An 8,459-nucleotide genomic window follows, 5' to 3' on the forward strand; every position below is an offset into this window, starting at 1 on the left:
TTTCAGAAGACTCTTAATTCTATAATGCATATCGTTTTAAATTGCATACATGCCATACTCAAAAATGCTGGGTTGTTTCAACCCAAATTTGGGTCATATATGGACAAACACAACTGTTGGTTTAACATTTTTTTTTGTCCATATTTTACATTTGTAACCCAACATTTGGGTTTGTCCATATCTTATATTTGTAACTTATTTCTCAACTCTTTTAGAAGAAAACAAACACAACCCTAAGTATTTATTCGATACAGTGGCTAAATTATCAAAAAATAAAGCTTCAGCTTCTGATGTTTGTAAACAACACAGCAGTAATGACTTTATGAACTTCTTTACTAGTAAGATTGATAATATTAGGAATAAAATTATAACCATGCAGCCGTCCATTACAGTATCACTTCAGACAGAGCATTGTAGTGTCACTGAGGAAAAATTACACTCATTCACAACTATAGGAGGACACACACACACACACACACACACACACACACACACACACACACACACACACACACATTCACTACTATAGGAGGAGAAGAATTGGCTAAACTTGTAAAATCATCAAAATCAACAACATGTATGCTTGACCCTATACCGACTAGGCTATTAAAAGAGATACTTCCAGAGGTCAGAGATCCTCTGCTTAATATCATTAATTCATCTTTGACATTAGGATATGTACCGAAAACTTTTAAGTTGGCTATAATTAAACCACTTATTAAAAAAACGCAACTTGATCCTAAAGAATTAGTCAATTACAGGCCAATCTCGAATCTACCGTTTCTATCAAAAATACTAGAAAAGGCTGTGTCTTCACAATTATGCTCCTATTTAGAAAGAAATGGTATATGTGAGGATTTCCAGTCAGGATTTAGACCGTATCATAGCACTGAGACTGCTCTAATTAGAGTTACAAATGATTTACTCTTATCATCTGATCGTGGTTGTATCTCTCTATTAGTGTTACTCGATCTTAGCGCTGCATTTGATACTATCGATCACAATATTCTTCTGAATAGAATCGAGTTATGTTGGCGTTAGTGGAACTGCTTTGGCATGGTTTAAATCGTACTTATCTGACCGTTATCAGTTTGTAGCAGTAAATGAAGAGATGTCACACTGATCACAAGTTCAGTATGGGGTATCGCAAGGCTCAGTGTTAGGACCGTTGCTCTTCACCCTGTATCTGCTCCACTGGGAGATATCATTAGGAAACATGGCGTTAGTTTTCATTGTTATGCTGACGATACTCAGCTCTATATTTCCTCACGCCCTGACCAAACCTACCAATTCACAAGATTAACAGAATGCATAGCTGATATAAAAAATTGGATGAATAGTAATTTTCTGCAACTTAATTCAGATAAAACTGAATTTTTAATTATTGGACAGAAAAGCTCCACAAGTAGTAACCGAGAATACTGTCTAACACTTGATGACTGCTCTGTCAAGCCCTCGTCGTCAGTGAGGAACCTGGGTGTGCTCTTTGATACCAATCTTTCATTTGAAAGCCACGTTTCTAGCATCTGTAAAACCGCATTCTATCATCTTAAAAATATATCTAAATTACGGCACATGCTTTCAATGCAAAATGCTGAACAGTTAGTACATGCGTTCATGAGCTCAAGGCTAGATTATTGTAATGCTCTACTGGGTGGTTGCCCTGCTCGCTTAATAAACAAACTCCAGCTGGTCCAAAATGCAGCAGCTAGAGTTCTTACTAGAACCAGGAAGTATGATCATATTAGTCCAGTTCTGTCAACACTGCACTGGCTCCCTATTAAACATCGCATACATTTTAAAATCTTGCTTATTACTCAAAGCACTAAATAGTTTAGCTCCCCGGTACTTAAGCGAGCTCTTAACCCATTATACTCCATCACGTCTATTGCGGTCTCTAAACTCTGGCCAGTTGATAATACCTAGAATATCTAAATCAACTGCAGGTGGTCGATCATTTTCCTATTTAGCACCTAAATTGTGGAATAGTCTTCCTAGCATTGTTCGGGAAGCAGACACACTCTGTCAGTTTAAATCTAGACTAAAAACACATCTCTTTACTATGGCATACACATAGAACATTTTTAACTTTCATTATTCAGATCAATTGACTGATTGTTAGGCTGCATTAACTAGGTCAGCCGGAACCGGGAACACTTCCCATAACACCTGATGTACTCGTTACATCATAAAAAGAGTGGCATCTACGCTAATGTTAGTCTCTCTGTTTATCCCGAGGTTTATCCCGGATCTGGGCCCTGTCCGGATCGGATGGTGGACCTGCCTGGACATGACCAACGCATCCTGGAGTGTCTGCTGAGCCGTGTCAAATGGTGTCTCCTCCGAATTTGCCTCACTGGCACGACATGCTCAAAACCCGTCTTCGGCGCAATAATTCCGATCTTTCATGTATTCATACTCTTGTGTAATCGACGCCCCATCCTAAATAAACCCGTCTCTTGCGAGATACCCAAAATTTTTAATATTCCTATCTAATATGATTTATGACTTGCAGGGTTGGCAGAATAATAATTATACATTTGTGGCAGTATGAAGGGAGAGTTGGAGATTTAATTCAGCGAGTACGCCACCAAGTAAATTCTTTTTTGTTAAGACGCCACAGGTTCGTTATCTATATGGGTGACAAGTCACATGTATGAAAAATTACCACTTTATTGTATCAATGTTGAATAAGAGAAGACAGACTTGAGAGCAGGATTCACCAATCTGCATCCAACACACACACACACACACACACACACACACACACAATACAAATACAGAATGACCAGAAGCGGAGGTATCTGGAGGGTTGGGCCCACTGTCCAATTTAGAACATTCCCGTGATACAATACACACCCATAGCACACGTCAAGATCGGATACAAGAAAACACACAGCACTAGGTGTGAACACACACTATGGCAGCAGGACGTCCCTCCAGAAACTCCCAGCTCCTGTAACAAAACAACAACAACAACAACAACACGATGAAAGACAATCTGAACAGAAACCGAAAATAACAGAATACAAAATAAAACATTAAAAAAGTTGAAAATATCCCTAAATTAAGTTAAAGACAAATTCACACTTAACACACTTAACATTCACTCGGCCTTCTGGCAGTGCAGTTACAGTGTCAGAGTGCAGTGACATGCGTTGACTGAACACACACAGTCCTGATATACAGCCACTAGAATCAAACAGGTGGCAGTCGGCCGACACAAATCGGCCAGCAAGGCCGCTCAGACCTCAGAGGCGATAATCTCAGAAACCGTTACTATTAGGAAGATTAAACTAAACAGCACAGTGATGAAACTGTGGTAACCGCAGACTTTCAGAAAAACCGAGTGGCAATCAAACAGTCGGACTTGTAATAGCAACAAAACAGCAGCGCGAGCTCAAGCGCGTTTCATGCAGGAGACCGTCACCCCAGCATCATCTATGCCGAGCGTCCGTGAAGGAACGGATTCTCCTGCTGAAACAACACTAGGTTAGCTCATCTAATTGAAACGTTAGTCAAAAAGGATAACCATACGTACCGAGTGATGGTCACGGAAACGCATAGCTGTACAATTACTCACAGCACGAGTCACCGCGGCTCACGCAGTTACTTTAAAACCACTGGAACTGAATGAACGCAAGTTACCACAAACACCATATTAACACGGACAAACAACAGAATTTCGCTTACCTACACATAACAACAGCCTGCACACACACACACACACACGTCACCGCAGGGCTGCAGACCAAACATCCCCTCACATTAATGCAGAACCCACATCTGGATCACGATGCTGGCAACTCCGAACCAGCTCTCTTGGTTCTCCTATGGGGGATTTCTCCAAAAACGACACGCAGTCTCTTTTATTGGAAGCCTTTTCTTCAACACGATACTCAAACGCTGGAATGAATGGTACATACTGCAGTGATTACCATCAAAGATGGGACTTTCTCTTTTAGGAAGCGTGTGAGCTTGAGCTTGATGTACTAGATATGTCGTTAATTCCTCCTGTTTTTTCAGAATCTCATACAAAGGTTCACCTCGAGATGGAAGACAGTTCCAAGTTTGAGAAGTTGCCATGTTACCTGTGGGATGTTTATCCAAGGCATGCGAGTCCGGTTGTTGTTGAGTGCACATTAGTTGAGTGTTCGATACTCCTTTAGGCTGCTTAAATGTTGGTTGTATTGTGCCAGTATACGAAGCACCAACTGCTTGTAATGGAACTGATAACTCCAGCTGAGGTTGTGATCTCTGTTGACATTTGACTTGTTGGCACATATTCTATAGCTTGTGGATTCAACACCTTTGGTCTCGTAGAATCAATGACTTCATCTCTTATCACATCCATTGAAGTCTGAGGTTTTGTTAGCACTTTGAATTGCCATTGGGTATGAAATGTGCTGTACAAATAAACTTGCCTTGCCTTTAACATGTGAACTCTCTCGTGAACATTTACTATGACTGTCAATTGTACTAAACACTGCAATTTTTGCAGTAGATGCTGCGATTTCAGCATCTAATTCAAGTTGTTCCCGTTTTTTCTCAAATCCTCCTGCTGCGTTTCAATTTCATGTATAGTTTTTAACCCTTAAATGCATACCTCGGGTCGTTAGCGACCTCACTACGCTGCTCCTCATTATTTTTTTAAAGTTAGACATCAACCTTCTTAGTATTCCTCAATCAATCCATTTTAAACAATATAACAAGAAAAAAAATAAGAGAATCATAATTGAATGCCTGTTTTTTCACTAGTTTTTTGTCAAAATTGTATAGGGTCGCTAACGACCCGAGGTGTGTAGGATTGTACGTAGATTTTTTTTTGCACACTGATAAATTAATCTAATGACGAAATAGGGCGCAATTCACATTTATTTCACAAGGTGGCAATATCTGATACGCAATGATGAAGTGACGTTTCACTCATAGTTACCTCTGACAGAAAACGAAACAATAATTATAATCTGCAAAACTTGTCTCAGTGCAAGTACTAAACACAATCAAACATTAGTGTCACTGTCTCTTGATGATGGATGTGGTCAAGAAGCAGTGGATGAATACTGCTGCCTGAACTACGCTTACTAAACCCAGAGATTCCCTTGGACACATGTGAAACACACACATCATCTTTAACATTTACATCCACCCTTTCAGATGGTACAGGTTTAGACAGCCATACCTTTACATGTTCAGTAAACTCAATAATTGGAATCAGTTTTTGCCTTGAACCATATATCATGTTTCTCAATTTCATTGTCAGGTACATTCTTAACCTCCAAACACAACTCACTGAAGTTATCATACAAAGTTCGTACCTCAGACTCATATTCTTTATCTGGGATCAACCTTATAATGTCTCAGTCGTTTTGTGCGCTTTACTCAGTTTTACTGTTCTCAGCCTTTGTAATGAGTCCAGTTTTTCCACCAAAGCCTCTGCTGAAAGTTTAATTGTCCTTCTTTGTCTTTCAGGCTCATTTTCATTGAAAGGCTGTTGTTCTACTACAGCGGATTTTTCCGCGTCCGAACACTGTTCAACATTTTACACAGGTTTACGTCAAGCAGAAGAAATGTTTTTAACCCTTTTGTCACCAATGCATTTGTTTTATGTAAACTTTGTGTGCACACGGAGTTAATGGCCATTAAACGTTTTGATGTAACAGTACCTTTAATCCAGCGCTGATGCTGTATCCCAACAGGAACCATTCATCCAGGAGCGGAGAAGTCAGTCCAGCCGGATCCAGCAGACTCTCCACAGCTCGTCCTCAGGTGTCCATGATGAAATCCAGTGTCCGCGAAGCAGACCCGTTCCGCTGAGATCAATGAAGCCTTCGTTTCTTAAAGTGTCGTCCGCGTCCAGCTCACTTACAACGAATCAGCGGATCTCAGTAGCAGATCCTTTTACTACAATGCTCACTTATAAGCGCAGTTTTGACTAATATTACAGCCTTCCTTTGGGCCGTTGGTGTTTGTGGCAGAAGTAAGCATGTTAAGTCCATACCCACAGATGTCAAACGCACACGTGTCTCTTTATTTTACTCTAATAAATAACTGTTTCCAGTCATCTTCCTGTAAGCTCTCGCTCATTACTGTTCATTACTGTTCTTCATACCTTGCAGCCAGAACGAACACTTTGTCCATATTTCATATGTGCACCATCGGTTATTACCCATCTCTGCGCTACAGCACGGTAAGAATCTGTTTTCCTTCCTGCCAGCAAACACACCTGTCCATCATTAACCCAGTGCTTCACATATATGATTAGAGCGACCCCCAATGGACAGAACAAGCATCGCATTAAAATGGCTCCTACAGAGCCGATAGCACGCTAGTCTGGTCTTCAAGCATTCATATCCACTCCATCCCCAGCTTTATTCACACTGGCGCTAACATACACACGTACACATTAGCTTCGTCTTCCATCTGATGTTTTGTCCTGTTGGACATAAAAATACTTTTCATCTGAATTTTCACTTTTGGGGGGAATTATCCCCAATTTTGTTTGATTTTTCGTCATTGGAGATTTTAATATCCATGTCTGCTGTGCTTGACAGTCATTTGCAAATGATTTTATGAAGCTAATGTAAGCTGTCGATATAGTGCAGCATGTAAAAGGACCTACTCATGGCCACACGCTTGACCTTATAATGTCACATGGGCTGGGTGAGATCGAGACGTGTGAGTCGGTTTCTCGGACCATAAACCCGTCATGTTCCACATGTCACAGAATGCTGTCGAACCTTACGAAACTGAACACCAGTCCCGGAGGTACACAGCTAGCACTGCTGTTATTCGCCTCATCGTTTGTGGATTAATCTCAACCGTCCACGCTTGCTTCCTGTGAGCTTAGCCCAGATGAGCTTTTAACTTTCGTTGCAGGATGATTCTGGATTCTACGGCTCCTCTGAGGTCCAAACGTCACAAACAGACTCCGGAGCCGTGGCTGAATAACACCACTCGAGCATTGAGACAAGCTGTGAGAGCAGCTGGGTCAGCCGGCTCTTCTAGACAGAAACCATAATAGTCCTAGAGTACTTTTAACACCATCAATGCTGTACTGAACCCAACTGGTTGTGTCCATCCTACAGAGTCGGTGGCTATGTGTGATGAGTTTTCCCAGTTCTTTATGAGAAAGATATCTGAAATCAGACAAACCATTAAACCTGCTGCATGTAATGCTGTAGTCAACTCAGAATATATGGGGTGTCTTTACCAGCTCACACCTATCTCTCTCTCTTTCCTACATGATACTGTAAACCAGCCAAAACCTCTGGCTCACCACTGGAGGCGATTTCCCCTCGATCATTAAAACAACTGTTTCATGAAGTTGGTCCGACGCCTAAAGGTCCTGTTCTTCACGATTCCATCTTTCAAACTTTAGTTAGTGTGTAATGTTGCTGTTAGAGCATAAATAATACCTGTACAGTTATAAAGCTCAAAGTTCAATGCCAAGCCAGATATTTTATTTAACAGAAGTTCCCTTTCAGCGCCGACAGCGAGTGGCCGGTCTGGACGACACCGCTGCACTTCCTGCTGTGATGACGTCACTAGAACCGTTTGTTGACTCCGCCCACAAGAACACGCAGAATAGGGGGTGTGGTCTCGCTGCTCTCGCACGTGGAGCGTTGTTTTTGTAGAGTGTGTTTGTGGCCATGCCATTGAAGCGCTGTTATTTTCATCCCGGAGTCAGATCACCTTTGTTTGGCCTTCCCACGGACGCTGTACGTAGAGATCAATGGCCTCAGTTTATGGTTAACTCGGTTCCGGAAAATTATAATCACAATTTAAAACTATGTGCATTTAGCTGAGGACTGCTTCCTCAATCTCAGTCAGTTTAATGCCGGATTCGCAGAAAGATTATTCTTAAAAGACGACGCAGTTCCCTCTTTGTCTGGAGAAGGCGTTGTTTATGGACCACAGCCGGTAAGTGTATTTTATTATTTAAGTCGGTCCGTTTAACAGTTTATGTAACTCATGACACAAAGTGCAACGCTGTTTAGCTTTGCTAACTAACGTTAGATGGTAACTGAAACCAATCCGAAAAACGTAGCATATAAAAGTGTAGTAATTCATTCAGACCCCATCAGTTGTTGGTGTGTGTAATGATCAGTTTAAATGATTTGTTTATTATATATGTTGTTTACTGTAACTAAGGTAGGAATAAACAATGCATTTATTAAAAAAATTCAACAGCACCATCGGCTCAAATTGATAAGGCAATATAGACATTTCTGCAATAACATTCAGCGCTTGCATCGCCCCGTTATGGTAAGAGGCGAGACCTTTCCGGGCAAAGTGCGCTAAGCTGCTGTCCAATCACAACACGGGAAGCGCTGGCCCAATCAGAAGTCGTGACGCGTTTCTGAAGGAGGGACTTCACAGAACAAGGAAATCATCAGGCCGCTTATAGGACAGAGGAAACCGCGCTGTACAGATAAGACAACTGTGTGAGAAATACT

Source organism: Pseudorasbora parva, chromosome 2, assembly GCF_024679245.1.
Source record: "Pseudorasbora parva isolate DD20220531a chromosome 2, ASM2467924v1, whole genome shotgun sequence".
NCBI lineage: Eukaryota > Metazoa > Chordata > Actinopteri > Cypriniformes > Gobionidae > Pseudorasbora > Pseudorasbora parva.